Source organism: Nycticebus coucang, chromosome 9 (assembly GCF_027406575.1).
Source record: "Nycticebus coucang isolate mNycCou1 chromosome 9, mNycCou1.pri, whole genome shotgun sequence".
Taxonomy (NCBI): domain Eukaryota; kingdom Metazoa; phylum Chordata; class Mammalia; order Primates; family Lorisidae; genus Nycticebus; species Nycticebus coucang.
Window position 1 is genome coordinate 76,946,619 of NC_069788.1, and position 18,276 is coordinate 76,964,894.

General features: G+C 44.0%; 3 pseudogenes; 2 read left to right on the forward strand and 1 right to left on the reverse strand.

The window, feature by feature from the left end:
- Nucleotides 1-641: 641 nt before the first annotated feature.
- Nucleotides 642-5,938, forward strand: LOC128594608 (mRNA export factor-like; annotated as a pseudogene).
- A 9,628-nt stretch (nucleotides 5,939-15,566) lies between these two features.
- LOC128594751 (nuclear envelope phosphatase-regulatory subunit 1-like) lies at nucleotides 15,567-16,171 on the reverse strand (annotated as a pseudogene).
- A 1,421-nt stretch (nucleotides 16,172-17,592) lies between these two features.
- LOC128594869 (ubiquitin-like protein 5) lies at nucleotides 17,593-18,209 on the forward strand (annotated as a pseudogene).
- Nucleotides 18,210-18,276: the final 67 nt, after the last annotated feature.

Below are 18,276 nucleotides of genomic sequence, written 5' to 3' on the forward strand. Positions count from 1 at the left end.
CACAGCAACCTCCAACTCCTGGGCTTAAGCGATTCTCTTGCCTCAGCCTCCCGAGTAGCTGGGACTACAGGCGCCTGCCACAACACCCGGCTATTTTTTGGTTGCAGTTTGGCCAGGGCCGGGTTTGAACCCGCCACTCTCGGTATATGGGGCTGGCGCCTTACCTACTGAGCCACAGGCGCCTCCCCCTAGTGAGCTTATTATGTGTAGAGTCACCGAGATAGATTCACTGAAAAGATGGACAGAAAATACTTTAACTATATAACTTAAGCTCTTGTTCCATAAAAAATACTATATAACAACATTTTCTAAATCCTGTTGTTAACTTGGCAATAGCACAATTACAGTGGAACCTCCATAGTTGGCCACCTCCCTACACTGACCACCTCCTAAGTTGACATAATTTTCATAGACCAGACAAGCACTGGATGTACATATCCGTACAGCAGCCCTAGCTGCTTATGTTGACCACTTCTGCCTGTTGACCAGTTTGTTACCCTTGGGTGGTCAACTTATAAAGGTTCTACTGTAGATTGCGTTGCATTTTTTAAAAAAGCATCCATGTTAGCATAAAATTTTGAAGCATACAACAATGCTTGGCATTTCTTCATTTTCTTTATTAAACCAGGAGACTCAAAAAATCGTCATGCCCTGGGCCTACATGAACCTCTATGGAGCCCTACCTCATAGAGAGGGGACTTTGATGCATTGGTCCTAGGTGGGCATGGTGGGGAGGCAGAGCAGGCCTCGTTCTTGCCCACCACTGCTACCCTGAGGCTCTATTCTCATCTCATTTCTTCCAGGTGAAAGACGAGCTTAGCCAGGAGCAGTGGACAAGAGATGTGGAGGTCTCCCTTTCCAGATTCAAGCCAGAAGAAAACTACAGTTTTCTTCTTAGCAGGTGGGAAATTACTTAGCGGTTGGGAAATTACTGATACCTTTGGCAAAGCCAAGACTGATTTTTCAGAATATTATCCAAGAGAGACAGCTGTCCCCATTCAAGTTTGGATGCCAGTCCTTTGTGGGGTCAATTAGGAAGATACTTAAGCAGCCGCTGTGATCTCCGTGATTGCTGTGTTGAAACGCATCCAGTCCCCATGATGTGCCTCACTTGCTCACAGCAGGACCCTTACCAAGTCCTCCGGGGGTCAAACCACGCACTGCTTCATCCCGGTAGTGACAACTTCCTGTCTTCTGCTCTGTGGATAAAAATCCCAGATAAGGATGCCTCTTGTTCAAATGTGTTTGAAACATTTTGGCAGCAGGAGAAAAGGAGCGAAAGAGATGACGTGGGAAAAGAAACACGCCCTCAGCTAAGAGAGAGCAGTGAGAGCTCCTCAACCACAGCTACACGGCTGGGCCGCGCTCGTCCTCTCCGGAGAGGTTGTAGCGTGTCCGCATTTGCCAGCCTGCCCCGCAGTGCGGTTATGTCACGGCTGCATTCCCAGGAGGGAAGTGCTTAGCCAAGACTTCTGCTTGCGGCCAGGCACAGTGGCTCACTCCTATAGTCCTAGCATTCCGGGAGGCCGAGGAGGTGGATTGCTTGAGCTCATGAGTTCAAGACCAGCCCGAGCAAAAGTGAGACCCCCCCCCCCCGCCTCTTCTGTACTAAAAATAGAAAGAAACTGGCTTTCCGGGCGATGCCGGAAGTGGCTTGGGGCCCCACGCGCAGCGTCCCCTGGAGTTTCCGCCGCTGGAGTGAAGGCACCTCCGACCCCCGGGATCCCTGCTGGCGCCACCGGTCTTCTCCGCGCTGGAGCAGCTCCGCAGGCCCCGCAGTGCTCTCCGCTCCCTGCAGCCGCTTCCCGCCCGGGTGCGACTCACACGGTCAAAATGAGTCTGTTTGGAACAACCTCAGGTTTTGGAACTGGTGGGACCAGCATGTTTGGCAGCACAACCACAGGTAACCACAACCCTATGAAGGATATTGAAGTAACATCTCCTGATGGTAGCATTGGCTGGCTGTCTTTTAGCCCGCCAACCTTGCAGGGAAACTTACGGCAGGCTCCTGGGCTAATGATGTTCGCTGCTAAGAAGTTCAGGACGAACTACTCCAAAAGCCCAGCAGATGCACACAGGGCTTGTGCTGGATGTCTGCTGGAGTGACGGTGGGAGCAAACTATGTACAGCATCATGTGATACAACTACTAAAATGTGAGTTCTCAACAGTAATCAAGCAAAACGGATTGCACAGCATGATGCTCCTGTTAAAACCATACATTGGATCAAAGCTCCAAACAACAGCTGTGCGATGACTGGGAGCTGGGATAAGACTTTAAAGTTTTGGGATACTCTATATCAAATCCTAGGATGGTTTTGCAACTCCCTGAAAGGTGTTAACTGTGCTGATGTGATATACCCTATGGCTGTGGTGGCAACTGCAGAGAGGGCCTAATTGCGTACCAATTAGAGAATCAACCTTCTGAGTTCAGGAGGATAGAATCTCCGCTGAAACATCAGCATCGATGTGTAGCTGTTTTTAAAGACAAACAGAATAAGCCAACTGGTTTTGCCCTGGGAAGTACTGAGGGAAGAGTTGCTATTCACTACATCAACCCCCCAAATCCTGCCAAAGATAACTTTACCTTTAAATGTCATCCATCTGATGGAACCAACACTTCAGCTCCTCAAGACATCTATGTGGTAATTGGAACTACATTCCATCCTGTTCATGGCACCCTTGCGACTGTGGGATCTGATGGTAGATTCAGCTTCTAGGACAAAGATGCCAGAACAAAACTAAAATCTTCAGAACAGTTGGATCAACCGATATCAGCCTGCTGCTTCAATGACAATGGAAACATATTTGCATATGCTTCCAGCTGTGACTGGTCAAAGGAACATGAGTTTTATAATCCCCAAAAGAAAAATTACATTTTCCTGCGTAATGCAGCAAAAGAGCTAAAACCGAGAAATAAGAAGTAGTGGCCTGAGACTTCTAGGTTGTCTGGAGTTGCTTTCTCTCCACTTTGACTCGTTTCTGTAGGAATTTGGGTCCTAGCTTTGGCAGGTTGGCAACCATGGACATGGATTTCAACCCTTGGAGAAAATGATGTCATTGTTCAGCAGTGGACAGCCCAGCCATCCTTGGCAACTTGCTGCCTCTCCATTCCATTGCCTGTTGCAGAGTTTTTCTATAACTCTAAGGGGATTGAAATTATTATAGAAGTTAGATTTTTCCAGGTATTTTGCAGTGCTTCATTCAGCAATGTCTGTATTAGAGAAAATTGGAAACCATCTGTGAACTCTGTACTGTATTTTGTAGTAAAATATTTTGAAGATTGGAAAAAAAAATAGAAAAAAACTGAGGCAAGAGAATCACATCCCCATTTCTGTGTGGGCAAGAGACTTGAACAGAAACTTCTCTGATGAAGATAGACATGTGGCCTATGAACTCATGAAAAAATGCTCATCATCCTTAATCATCAGAGAATTGCAAATCAAAACCACTTTCAGATGTCATGAAACTCCAGAAAGATTAGCTCACATCACAAAACCCCCAAACTACAGATGTTGGTGTGGATGTGGAGAGAAGGGAACAATTCTACACTGCTGATGGGAATGCAAGCTAGTATGACCTTTTTGGAAAGAAGTTTGGAGAATACTGAAGGAACTAAAAGTAGACCTACCATTAGATCATACAATTCCTCTACTAGGTATATACCCAGATTATCAAAAATTATTTTACAACAAAGACATTTGCACCAGAATGTTTATTGCAACCCAATTCATAATTGCCAAGACATGGAAACAGCCTAAGTGCCCATCAACCCATGAATGGATTAACAAATTGTGGTATATGTACAATATGGAATACTATGCAGCCATAAAAAGATGGAGACTTCACATCTTTTATGTTTACCTGGATGGAGCTGGAACATATTCTTCTTAGTAAAAAGAAGATTCTTATCTCAAGAATGGAAAAAAAAAAGTATCCAGCGTACTCAACACTATTATGAAATCAATATATAATCACCTACACATTCATATGAATGGTAAAACATAACTATAGTCCAGAGAGTACAAGGGAAGAGGGGAGAGGGAGTAGGACAGGGGGGATGTGGGAGGAGCAGGGGACACCCTTTGTTCTTTGTGCCACAGGAGATGGAATGAATCCAGTGGTGGTCATGAGATTGTGGAGGGAGGGAGTATATTTGGGGGGACCTCCCCTAATGTGCATGATGCAATGGTACATTTCAAAATTATTAAGAAAAGAGTGTAATTGTGATGGATGTGTTACTTGGCTCAATGTAAGCATTTCACATTGTATATACACTGAGCCCCATAAAGGCTTCAATGTACACAGTTATGATTTAATAAAAAAAAAAATGGTCAGTTCAGAAAATTAGTGAAAAAAAAAAAAATAGGATTGCTTAAGCCTGAGTTGGAGGTTGCTGTGAGCTCTGACGTTATGGCACTCTACCCAGGGCAACAGCTTGAGACTTAGTCTCAAACAAAAAAAAAAAAGAAAAGAAAACGACTTCTGGTTTGGTTAACAGTTCTGGTTCTTCTTAAGGACAGGATCTCTGAACACTGCTTAAAATAAGGAACAAAAATTTTAGATAGTTTGGAGATCACAAAAGACTATAGGTTTTAAGATGAAGTCACAGAGTTAATTTTATCCAGGGAAGGGAGAAGTTTAATTTCTGTAAAGTAAGGTTCAGATTCACTTTCATAACTAAACAAGAAATTTTCTGGAAATGCCAAAAAGAATGTTGGCATTTCACACAAACTTTCCAAGTTCCCTAACATTAGGAGTATTCTCACTCCCTAGGTTACAAAGTAACTTCAATAGTGGAACAGAGAAAATGGCCTGAAAAGGGGGTAGAAAATGTTTTCTGGCTCTTCAACCCCTCCTTAGTTTTTTGAGAACTAAAACCTATATCCCCGTCTCAGGCAACAGTCAGGAGGAACAGGGGAGCAACCTTTGTTCTTTGTGCCACAGGAGATGGAATGAATCCAGCAGAGGTCATGAGATTATCTTAGCTGAAGATGGGATTGATCAGAACTTTTAAAAGCTCTGTACTTCTGAAAATTCCTGAGCGAGGAATTTGGACTTTGAGAGGCTAGTCTGACATTTTCCTCCTTTACTGGGACAGTAATACATTTCTCTGTTTTTCTCTTTAACCACTGGCCCCACCATTCTTTTTATTTTTACAGTGAAAAGTTATATATTTAGAATTAGCTTGCTGGACTTGGTTTAGATGATCCCAATTTTGGTGGCAACATCTAAAACACTGTAATCAGGAGCCAGTCCAACATATGTTGTCTTCTCTCCATCAGGCCTGATCAAGGTGTTGACCATGGCCACATCCAGGTCATAAAGCTTCTTTACAGCCTGTTTGGTGTGGTGCTTTCTGGCTGTGACATCCACAATAAACACAGTGTATTGTTGTCTTCTGTCTTCCTCATGGCAGACTTGGTGGTCAGGGGGAACTGGATGATGGCATAGTGGTCAAGCTTGTTTGTCCTGGGGGCGTTCTGAGGATATTTGGGCTGCCTCTGGAGCTGCAGTGTCTTTGGCTGCTAGAAGGTGGGTGATGTATGGATCTTCACTTTTTTGTGGCTATGGAGACCTTTTAGCACTGTTTTCTTGGCCTTCAATACCTTTGCTTGGCTTTGGCTTTGGGAGGAATAGGAGTTTCCTTCTTTTCCTTTGGCACCATTTGTGAAAAGTGCCCCCATTCTTCGGATGCGGCCTCATGGACAAGTGTCAAGCTTTTAGTCATAGTAGTTAGGTCAATTGAAGATAAGGAAATGAAACTGTGGGATGTATGAGGGGGTTTCACTTGCGGAATTATGACTAGACCACAATTCTTACCTGGTATCCTAGTATAGATTCTCTGGTATGCCTCTCTTGATTAAAAAGTGTTATTAAGGGCGGCACCTGTAACTCAAAGGGGTAGGGCACCGACCGCATATGCCAGAGGTGGTGGGTTCAAATCCAGCCCCGGCCAAAAACTGCAAAAAAAAGTGATATTAAATGGGGCAATGCCTGTGGCTCAAGGAGTAGGGTGCTGGTCCCATATACCAGAGGTGGTGGGTTCAAGCCCAGTCCTGGCCAAAAAACTGCAAAAGAAAAAAAAGAAAGAAAAAAAGTGGTATTAATAACTGACCAATTAAAAAATGGATGGTAGACCAGGCTTGCTGGTTTGGGCCTGTAGTGTCAACACTTTGGGAGGCCAAGGCAGGTGGATCGCTTGAGCCCAGGAGTTCAAGACCAGCCTGGGCAACATAAAAAAAATCCTATCTCTAGGCGGCGCCTGTGGCTCAAGGAGTAGGGCACCGGTCCCATATGCCGGAGGTGGCGGGTTCAAACCTAGCCCCGGCCAAAAAAAAACCACCAAAATCCTATCTCTAAAAAAAATTAGGTAGGAGTGGTGGCATGTGCCTGTAGCCTCAGCTTTACTTGGGAGGCAGAGACAGAAGGGTCACTTGAGCCCAGAATTTCAGGTATACAGCGAGCTATAATTGTGCCACTATACCCTAGCCTTAGTGACAGAGTGAGACCTTGTCTCAAAAAAAAAAAAAGAAGAAAAATGGGGGCAGTGCCTGTGGCTCCGTGAGTAGGGTGCCGGCCCCATATACCGAGGGTGGTGGGTTCAAACCCAGCCCTGGCCAAACAGCAACAACAATAACAAAAATAGCCGGGCATTGTGGCAGGTGCCTGTAGTCCCTACTCGGGAGGCTGAGGCAAGAGAATTGCCTAAGCCCAGGAGTTGGAGGTTGCTGTGAGCTGTGTGACACCACAGCACTCTACCAAAGGTGATAAAATGAGACTCTGTCTCTAAAAAGAAAAAAAAAAAAAAGATATTGGATGCTAAGAACAGGTTTTCACTGTTAGGGTGGAAAGGCACAGTTCAAGTGCAAAAATCTGAGAAACTCTTTTTTTTGTTTTTTGTTTTTTTTGAACCAGGTTACTCTTATCTCAGCCACTTCACCAAGGTCAACATCAACACTGATGAGTCAAGTTGACGGCATGTACCCTTGATATGATGTTAGATTTGTGGCCCTTCCCTCAAACCCATAACCCCGTCTCATGATGAGAAAAATGTCAGATGATGGGGAGGAGGCTTCAGGAAAAGGTCTGAGGACACACCCACAGGCAACAACTTGAACTCCCAACTCAGTTGGCCCTGACTTTTACCCCCTGGGGCCACACCAGCAGTTGTCTTGTTTGGTTTCAGCCCTTCTCTTCCCTGGGCAGATCCTAGCCCCTTCAGTTCCTCTTCTCTTTTCTGTACTCTCTTTTGTAATGGAGAGAATGGTCTGGGGGAAAAAAGGGTAAAAATATTTTCTGTCTCTTCAAAATTCCCTTAACCTTTTTTTTTTTTTTTTTTAGAGACAGAGTCTCACTTTGTTGCCCTTGGTAGAGGGCCATGGTGTCATAGCTCCTGCAACCTCCAGCTCTGGGGCTTAGGCAATTCTCTTGCCTCAGCCTCCCGAGTAGCTGGGACTATAGGTGCCTGCCAGAATGCCCGGCTATTTTTTTGTTGCAGTTTGGCAGGGGCTGGGTTTGAACCCACAACCCTTGGTATATGGGGCCTGCACCCTACTCACTGAGCCACAGGCGCTGCCCTCTCCTTTTTTGAGAACTAAAACCTACATCCTCCTCAGACCAGTGATCAGGAGGGGTAGGGGACACCCTTTTGTTCTTTGTGCCACAGGAGATGGGCGGAATCCAAGTAGAGGTCCCAAGATTGTTTTAGCCCAAGCTGGGATTGTAATACATTGATCAGAACCTTTAAATGCTCCGTGCTTCTGCTCAGGAGGATGCTGGTATACTTTGAGATGTGAGTCTGATGGTCTCCTCATTTCCTGGCAAATTAATAAACTTTTCTTTCCTTCTCCTCAAATCACTTGTCCTTGTTCTTCTGATGCAGCTTCGGAAACAAGTGCTGGACTTTCGGTAACATTTTTGCCCTTCTACCTTCCACTCTCCACTGCTCCATCATGCAAGGCAGCTCAGCCCAGCACATCTGACTTCCTCATGTGGCATGCCCACCTAAGGGTCGGCAGAATAGGCTGTCCTTCAGCTGATAGGACCAGCCCCTTCCAAAAGGAGGGTAGCACCCCTGCTGCTACTTGAGTGTGCCCTTGGGTGGCTTTGCCCCACTCCTACCCCAAATAACTCAACAAAGGGTCTACCAACCTCCCAGTGTTACTTAAAAGATTACTTGAGGTAAGTTACAAAAGCACTCTGGATACTGTCAGCACACAGCCCACGCTTAGCAAATGGCAGGCTCCTGGGAATAGTGTTGTCAAGGAAGTTTTGCCTGAGTATGAAGATTTATCACAGAGAGAGTTTCTACGCTATGTTATTAGCCAGTTGGGCAATCGTGGGCAAGAATCTCTACATGTCTCTGTTCACTTGATGTCTGTCAAATGAAATGAGCTAAAATGCAAGATGGCTAAAGAGTTCTGAAATTCTGAGATGTTCCCATTTGGAGTCCGTTCCTTGAGTTCTCAGCTTCTCTGGCAGAGGGCACCAGTCTGATCCAGGACAACTAGTGACCAAGAGCTGTGTTAATTCCTAAGCCCAGGCGTGGTATCATAAAACATATATATGGTCTTGTTCCCGTTTCCTGACAGAGCTCTCAAAACTCTTGGAATTTCCTGAGTGATAAGAATGTCTTTGGTTAGGGCAGCGCCTGTGGCTCAGTGAGTAGGGTGCCAGCCCCATATACTGAGGGTGGCGGGTTCAAACCCAGCCCTGGCCAAACTGCAACAACAACAACAAAAAAATAGCCAGGCCAAAGTTGTGGCAAGTGAGAATCACCTAAGCCCAGGAGCTGGAGGTTGCTGTGAGCAGGGTAATGCCATGGCACTCCATCGAGGGCAACAAAGTGAGACTCTGTCTCTACCAAAAAAAAAAAAAAAAGAATGTCTTTGGTTATAAACAGTCCTTTTGACCTTGAGCCTGTGCTAATGAGATGACTCATGGTAACCCTTTCCTGGGAGGGACTAAACATGCCTGTGAAACCAAGCCTGTGATTAGAGGGTCAGAAAGCTCAGCCCCACCCCTGAATCTGCCCAAGGGAGGGGGCTGGAGATTGAATTTAATCCTGTTCTCATGGCTGAGTTTTATTTGTCCCAATGGATAATGTAATGTAGGGTGTGAACGGAAATTTTGGGTGAAGCAGTTTTCATGGCGGTTTGATTATTTAAATCTCTTTTATCTCTTTTTGAACTTTTACATGTGTTTAGTATTAAGTTTTTAATGTTTACATTTCAGCTAAAACTGGCTGAATCGTATAAGAAAAATAAGATCTCCAAGTGGGCTTGAATTAGTAATATCATACGGGGAGGATTTTATCTCAATTATCAGTAGACAAGTCAGATTTAAAGTAGGCAGGAAAAAGAGAATTTAGAAGATTCTATATGTTAACTCTATAGTTGCAGGTTTTTTGAATAATGATCATTTGAGCTCTGAAATCTTTTAAATGCAATTAGCCCATCAGTTTGGTTACAAGAAAAGGCTATAATATAGTTGGCTGGAGCCTCAGAGAGCCTGACAATCTCATTTTTGGCCCTTTAAGTGTCAAATCCACTTTTGTAAATGCCTTTCAGTAGGGAGGTACTTGCAGGTATGTTGCTCGGTGTGTGCCAGAGTGCAGACTGGAGGTTGAATCACCCTATTGTTCCAGTTTGGGGTGATTTCTTTCTTAGTATGAGTCAAATTGAAAGGGGAAGTGTCAGCACAACCTAGTCAATCAGATGGCCTCGCATATCTATTCTTTCCTAGTATCATTTAAGTAGGAGGAATTCCCCTGTCTTGAGAAAAAAGTCTCAAGGAAGAACTTACGCCTTTGTCAAAGAGTGAGAGCAGCTAGCTGAATAAAACTCAGAACCACCAACCCAGGGGGGGATCTGAGATCCTGGAGAGACGCCCCCAGTTGTCTGCACGGCTCAAAGGACCTGTGCCACTGAGGCACTGGGTAGACAATCTTCCTCACGATCATGGGCAGTCTACTTGGAGTCCTTTGCGGTTGCCATGATTGTCTACTAGAGAAAAAAAATTAAACTATTAAAGAGTTAAAGTTAGTTTCATTTACATGTCTTAGTGAGGACCAGAGACAGAGGCCCACACCTGGGGAACAGTCCTTTAGAGAGAGGTTCTATCAGATTGAGGCAAAATAATATTTTAACTCACAGTTTACATAGGGGACAGTTTAGTATGTGGAAAATCACATCACATTTGTTCAGAAGTTATATTAAAGCAGGATCACATCAAGGTTTGAGTGGAAGAATACATCTGTTCGTAGATTATCAAAGCAGAATCACTTTTTAGATGTTGGCTACTATGCAGGAAGAGGCTAGGCTGGGGTCATTATCTATTAAGGCAGATAGTGGCTCAGGCAAGAGACTTGGAGGACCGGGTGCTCTAAACTAGTTTGTCTTCAAAGCATCTTTCCTGGGAGTTACAGAGTTAGGGACTTGGTGAAATTATGTTGGCAAGCAGAAACGAGCAAGTAGGGCTTTTTACATTTACTACTTTGTATGACGGGGATCTGAAAACATTTAAAACAATATCTTTCTGTGTATGGTCAGAAAATATAAAAATGTACTGAGGAGAAAGTGCTGAAGGAAATGAAAAGAGTTACTATTCTGCTCTACTTTTCCTGTGAGGGAAATATCAGAATGGATGGAGAAAAGTTCCCAAGGCCCGTCTCCCTGGCCAGTTGCAAGGTCAACACTTGCGGTGGGAACAGGAGTCCTGATGTTGGGCTCAGGTCTAGTCCATCCCCTCCAATGCAGCTGTTACACTGGGTAACACAGAGTATTCTGGTTCCTGGATGCTTTTAAAAAGCAGAATGCCTTGCTTCTGCCCAGAGTGGGAGGTGGTTGCAGGGTTTTTTAGAACATAGCCTGAGTTGCTGATTTCACAGACTATTTAGAATTAAGAACAAGAAGGAGTATTTTGATTTTAATTTAGTCATACTTTAGTTCCAAGTAGAAATTTCCTCTTTGGCATCCCTGAAGAGATGATCAAGTTGGACTTAGTGACTGAAATGAGCATTGTGTTTCCCTGAAGGGCTTTTTGGTTGTGGACGAGAGAGCTCCTAATATTGCACTGATCCTGTCACATCAGTCCATTAGTCCCCGGAGCTACGTAGAAGGCGCCTGCTGTCCAGGCGACCACATCCCAAGTGACAGTACTCCTTGTCGTGGGAATGGAATAGGAGCCACCCATCAACACACACACTCCCGCCCGGGCAGTGCTGGAATGAAAACTTCCGGTTGCTCATCCACAGTGGCAGAGGCTCACAGGTCTGCTTGCGTCATTAATTGTCCTACATGTCAGTAGCAGGTGGGGTTAGAGGTTGCAGTTTCTGGGACATGGAATCTCATTTGTGTTAAGCTTCCTATCACTAAAACTCACCTAGTCAGCCTGAGGTCCAAACTCCCAGCAGAAACAAGTTATTGTGTGTGTACTGTATGTTGGTGCTCTAAGCACCTTCTGGTCTGTATCTAGATCGACTCTAACATTTAGAGGTGTCTTTTTTAATCCAAAAACCTTCGGAGATTGCTATTATCACCCCCAATTTATTAATTTCTTTTATTATTTATTTGTTTATTTTGAGACAGAGTCTTACTACGTGACCCTCAGTAGAGTGCTGTGGTGTCACAGCTCACAGCAACCTCAAACTCTTGGGCTTAAGCAACTCTCTTGCCTCAGCCTCCCAAGTAGCTGGAACTATAGGCACCTTCCACAATGCCCAGCTATTTTTTTGTTGCAGTTGTCACTGTTGTTTAGCTGGCCTGGGCTGGGTTCGAACCCTCCAGCCTGGGTGTATGTGGCAGGCCCCATAACTACCGTGCTACGGGCACCGAGCCTATCCCCTGCAATTTATAGATGATTGGCAGCTGGAAGCCTGAGAATATGAAAAATCTGCCTCAAGAGCAGCCAGCAAGGAGCAGCACTGGGGTTCAGGCTCAGGCCCTCTTGCATGGAGGTGTCCACTGAATTCCTGTACTGAATGGTTCAGATCTATTTCAGGGTCTTCTCTTTGAATTAAGCAAATCCAATTCCTTCCAAAATTCCTGGAAGAACATGATTCTCATCTCAATCTCACTATCCGTGGTACTCACATTTGAAGTCTATCTCTAAACACGTCAGGCCAGAGCATGGGGTGGGGAAACCTCTCCCCCGCCTCACTGGGGATGCAATGCTCAGATCAATACTAAGACCTTCATAAGGGCCGGGCGCCATGGCTCACGCTATAATCTTAACAATCTTGGAGGCCAAGGTGCTTGGATTGCTGAGGTCACAAGTTCAAGACCAGCCTGAGCAAGAGCAAGACCTGTCTCTACTAAAAATAGAAAAACTAGCCAGGTGTCATGGTAGGTGCCTGTAGTCCCAGCTACTGGGGAAGTTGAGGCAAAAAGACTGCTTGAGCCCAAGAGACTGAGGTTGCTGTGAGCTGATGCCACGGCACTCTATAGCCAGGGCAATGGAGGAAGACTCTGTCTCAAAAAAACCAAAACGAGACAAAATAATCTTCATAAGCATATTGGTGAATATTGAGTTTGTGATCAGTTAAAATTTTAGAAATTTTTTCCTGTAAACTGCTATTAAAAACAGGCCTTCCATTTCTGGTATTTGCAAAATTGATTTTTAAAAAAGAATCTAAATTTAAAACATTTATACTTTATGACATTTCTGCTAGTGGAGTTCCTATTGAATCTTTTTTTCTTTCCTTTTTTTGGCCGGGGCTGGGTCCGAATCCGCCACCTTCGGTGTATGGGAGCGGCGCTCTACCCCTTTGAGCTACAGGCGCTGCCCTTTTCTTTCCTTTTTTTTAAGACAGAGTGTCACTACATCACCCTCAGTAGAGTGCTGTGGTGTCACAGCTCACAGCAACCTCAAACTCTTGGTCTTAAGCAATTCTCTTGTCTCAGCCTCCCAAGCAGCTGAGACTACAGGTGCCTGCCACAACAGCCAGCTATTTTTTGTTGCAGTTGTCATTGTTGGTTAGCTGGCCCTCTCCGGGCTTGAACCTGCCACCTTTGTGTATGTGGCTGGCGCCGCAACCATTGTGCTACAGGCCTCTGAGCCTCCTTTTGAATCTTGATTCTGTCACTCACTGCAATACTCCAGCAGGTCTGTGCCATTTGCAAATTTCTCCTTTATGGCCTTTTATGCCTCCATCCAAGTTGTTTGTGAGAGGATGAGACAGGACCGCGCCAAAGGCAGAGCCCTGTGGCACACCTTGAGTGACTTCCCTCCCACGTGAGCCACAATTGAGGTCATTGCTATAACCAGTTGATACTCTAATATCATCTTGCCCTTATTTATCTTGTCCTCAGAATAATAAGAAGAGGCTTTAATAAGTGCCTTTTTTTTTTTGAGACAGATTCTTACTCTGTTGCCTGAGCTAGAGTGTTGTGTGTCAGCCTAGCTCACAACAACCTCAACTCCTAGGTCCCGAGTAGCTGGGACTACAAGCGCCTGCCACAATGCCTGAATAATTTTTTTTATTTTTAGTAGAAATGAAGTCTTGCCCTTGCTCAGGCTGGCCTCGAACTCCTGAGCCCAAGTGATCCTCCCACCTTCGCCTCCCAGAATGCTAGGATTGTGTGTGCCACTGTGCCTGTCCCAATAAGAATTCTGGGGACAGATATTTTCCACTATGCTTATACTACATGTGTCATTTTCTGCCAGGTCTTTTGTTTCATGTATCATGTTAGTTATACTGGAACCTGAACGCCTTGTTTGGGTTCCACTTTCAGTTAGTGTTATTCTCTCCTTCCAGCTTGAAAAGGCCTCTCATCCACTAATCTTTCCTTAAGAAACTTAACTGAGCAAAGCCACATTGTCCACATGGCACAGTTTGTTTTGGGTTATAACCTTCATTCATTTAGTCAACAAAATGTATTCAATGTCTATTATGTTGTTTTAGGTATCGCCAGGTGTCGTTTTAGGCACTGTCAACAACTGGGCCAAAGTTCTTTTCTCCTGATGTTCTGTTCCATTGAAGGAGGAAGACAACCAGTCTCTGATGGTGACCAATGCTACAAAGCAAACAGAAAGTAACAGGGGATGACAACAGAGATCTGGCAGCCAGAGAAGGTCTCAGGGAAGAGGCAGCACTGAACAGAGACCAGAATGAGAAGACAGGGTTGTCCTCTAGGATGAGGCCATGGTGGGACCAAGCCCTCTAATGGAGATACTGAAAGAAACCCTATGGAATGAGGCAGAGGAGGCAGGTCAGAAGGAAAACCCCAATAGACTGTTTACAATGATATCTGCAAGAGAAAATTAAATTATAGAAATTTCAGCTCGCTTAGGAGGGGAAATGAGCTTGATTAAAGAGGAAAAATTACATGCATGTTCTGGCATGTAGACCTCTCTGATTCTTATTTTATAAACAATGAGAGTCTGCCCTCTGGAGGACGAAGCTATATTGCACGGCTGAAATTGTAACACGAAGTTTGTTCCATTTGGCAGAAAATTAAAAGTATGTAAAGAAGTCTTCCATTTCTTTGATTTCAATCACTTAAGCTGCCCAACATAGGAAGATGTAAATTATTTTAGACTTTCCTAAGACATGACTTGTTACTTACAATCCCAGCCCAGGACCCAAAATTATTCATTGTCATAAAATTAAACTCCCCCCATATAATAGACCATTATAGGAAAACAGTACATACGGCATGGTTTTTGCATTATTATTCTAGTTATTTTAACAAGTCAAAAATCAGTTATTAACAGTTACTTAGGTAAATATCAACTACTTTTTTTAAATTTAAACCTTTTCAAAATCTTTTAATAAACAGATAAAAGGCACCTCCAGTACTTAAAATATTTACAACAATCCCAATAGTTTAACTTTAATAGCTATTATAGTACATGTGGCTATTATGCATACACAGTATGTCATTAACACTCTCTGAACAGTGAGAACTGTAGACTAGTTTGTGGTTCGGCTCCCGTGTTATCCTGGTGATGGGGCAGGATGCTCAGTTACGCCTGTGCAATACCAGTGTAACAGCATGTCTACCACAGCATGAAATCCAGTTTTGTAAAACAGTGACTATAAAATTCCCAGACAACACATAATTTACAACTAAACTCACATATTCACAAACCTTTGGGGGTGTTCTTAAAATTATTTAAAAAAATATAAAGGGTATTTAGTATTAAATGAAAACAATAAACTGAAAAATGTAACCACAATAGTTGCTGGAGTTCAATATCTAGTTTAACTAAAAGTGTTTCTCAAAACATCTGTAATTTCTTAAAACATAATGGAGATGAGTTTTCCTCATGAATCCAGCGTTTGTCCTGCAGTATGATTAATAGAGAAGTGTAGGAATGAAAGGCACACATAATAGCCAGTCCTAAAGAGTTGTGGGATGGCAAGCGGATGTTCCTGAAATACTGGTGCAGGAGAACAAAGTCCATACAACATTTTCCTCCTTAACATTGGCATTGATTTACTATTTACAGTAGTTTGCAAAAATACATTATAAAAACTGAATGAGGTTCTGTTTCTAAGTTGAACTTAGTAATATACATACATACTTCATCTGCAAAAATCTTCGCAGGATCTGAAGTACTAAAGTGACACTAATACTGAAACACAGGTAATCAAAGGTACCAAAGCACTGATAACGTGAGTTATTATCATCAAGATAATCCGGGTAATATTGCACACTTGTCAGTTGCTGCTACGACCTTCACATATCCAACTGCAAAGGAGTCCTTTATGGCTTTTTGCTGTATCACTTATTTGAAGAAAGGCTGTTTTAGGTCCCATAACAATGAGTGCAGATTGTCATTGAACATGAGGCCTAGGTTTCCAAATTGGTTTTCCTGTATCATCACAAGACATATTGTACTCTGCTACTGTTGGACATTGAGCAGCTATAACTGATGGTGCAACTACCCTCTTGTGTATTCCAGCAAAGAACAAGCCTATTAGAGTTATACAGCTAATGGTGAAAAATGGATGATTCCATCATGACGTGAAGAAGGAAACCTTTTGTGTCTCAGGATCTATTAACCAGTTCCAAGCACCAGTAGCTGTACAGATACCACAATAAGAAGCATTCTCCAACGTCCAGTGGCAGGTTGCAAACAATGAATATATTCAGTAAGTCTCCTTTCAAAAGCCTTGAGATCTTCCGCCTGCTCCAGCGAGTTCCTGTCCGGCGGCAGTTCGGGTCACCGCCACGGGCACCTCCACATCTCAGCTTCCGCGGCCCCCGTCCGCTCCGCAGCGCCAACCAATATCAACTACTTTTATGTTACTATTTTATTATAGTAAACATAGGCCATGGCACACAAAAATTATTTTTTCAGGCTTGGCACCCATGGCTTAGTGGTCAGGGCGCCGGCAACATACACCGGGGCTGGCAGGTGTGAACCCAGCCCGGGCCTGCTAAATAACAATGACAACTATAACAAAAAAATAGCTGGGCATTGTGGCGGGTGCCTGTAGTCTAGCTACTTGGGAGGCTGAGGCAAGAGAATTGCATAAGCCCAAGAGTTGGAGGTTGCTGCGAGCTGTGACGCCACAGTACTCTACCGAGGGTGATGTAGTGACACTTTGTCTCAAGAAAAAAATTATTTTTTCAGTTTAAAGCATTTCCAATTGCTGAACTGCTGTTGATTATTATAAATTTTATGTTTTGAGAAATTGACTACCTAAAATAAAGTAAGTTATTGTGTGGAGAAAAAGCTGGAAAACAATTCACTTGTAAAAATCACGTTTAACATATTTGCAAAATACTATTGTGAGACTTATAACTCCACCAAGCTCCATGTTGGTTGAAAATGTCACAGTTTACTGAATAGCATTTTCTTTTTTTTTGTAGAGACAGAGTTTCACTTTATGGCCCTCGGTAGAGTGCTGTGGCCTCACACAGCTCACAGCAACCTCCAACTCATGGGCTTAAGCGATTCTCCTGCCTCAACCTCCCGAGTAGCTGGGACTACAGGTGCCCGCCACAACACCCAGCTATTTTTTGGTTGCAGTTTGGATGGGGCCAGGTTTGAACCCGCCACCCTCGGTATATGGGGCTGGCGCCTTACTGACTGAGCCACAGGCACCACCCTGAATAGCATTTTCTTAAACTGAACAAGAAAACAAAATTATTCAAAATGAGTTTTGGAGAGTGAAAAAAATAAAAACCCTCAAGATGTTTGTGAGGTTCTGGGTGATCAATAGCAGCTTGTCTGAAGATTGACACAAAATCTAAGAGTAAATCACTTCTACCTTCAGGGGCTGAGGGCAGGAGGACTAACTGAAGGTGGAGGAGAGTAAGGAAACCCTTAGAGGACTGACACTTTCCTTATTACTGTAGAACAAGACAGGGGAAGTAAGTGACAGCACTTATACATTCTCCCATGCAAGAGGGATAAAGACAAAGTTGCGTTCTCAAAAAAAGCCCCAGTCTTAGTCTGTCCCTACTGCTGTGACAAAATACCTTATAAATAATAGACACTTTTTTTTTTTTTTTTTTTGGCCGAGGCTGGGTTTGAACCCACCACCTCTGGCATATGAGACCGGCGCCCTACTCCTTGAGCCACAGGCGCCGCCCAATAATAGACATTTATTTATCACAGCTCTGGAGGCTGGGAAGTCCAACATCAGCGGGCTGAATCTGCATCATCACATTTAGTGTCTGGTGAGGGCGCCTTTTTGTGGCATCTTCACATGGTAGAAAAGGCAGAGGGCACCCGTGCTGTGTCCTCATGTGGCAGAAGAGATGTGCTGTGGTCTGACTGTGTGCCCTCAAAATTCATGTGTTGAAGCTTTATCTCCACTGTGATAGTTTGGAGCAGTAGAGCCTTTAAAAATGATTAAATCAGTGTTGCTCTGAAAGGCTGAAGTAGAGATTGGACGTGCCTTTCAGTGGTTTTCAAATGTGTAGAGATTGCAAAAAAATCTCTCATGGTTTTTAAAATCTCATGCATCGGGGCACTTAAGGCTGGAGGTTGTGGCATTTGCAGGTTTGAGTGTGGAGCTCCAGCCGGGGTGATCGAGGTTGTTTGCAACGACCATGTGGGGAAGAAGGTCCACAATAAATCCAACACCAATGACAGCATTGGGGACCCGAAGAAGCTGATTGCAGCCAACACTGGCACCCGTTGGAACAAGATTGTCCTTAAGAAGTGGTAGATGGTTTTTAAGGACCATGTGTCTCTAGGGGACTGTGAAATCCATGATGGGATGAACTTGGAGCTTTATTATCAATAGAGCAGACTTCCTTCCCCTGCTCTACCATTCTTTCCTCCCACACTGGATGGGATGGTGGATGGATGCT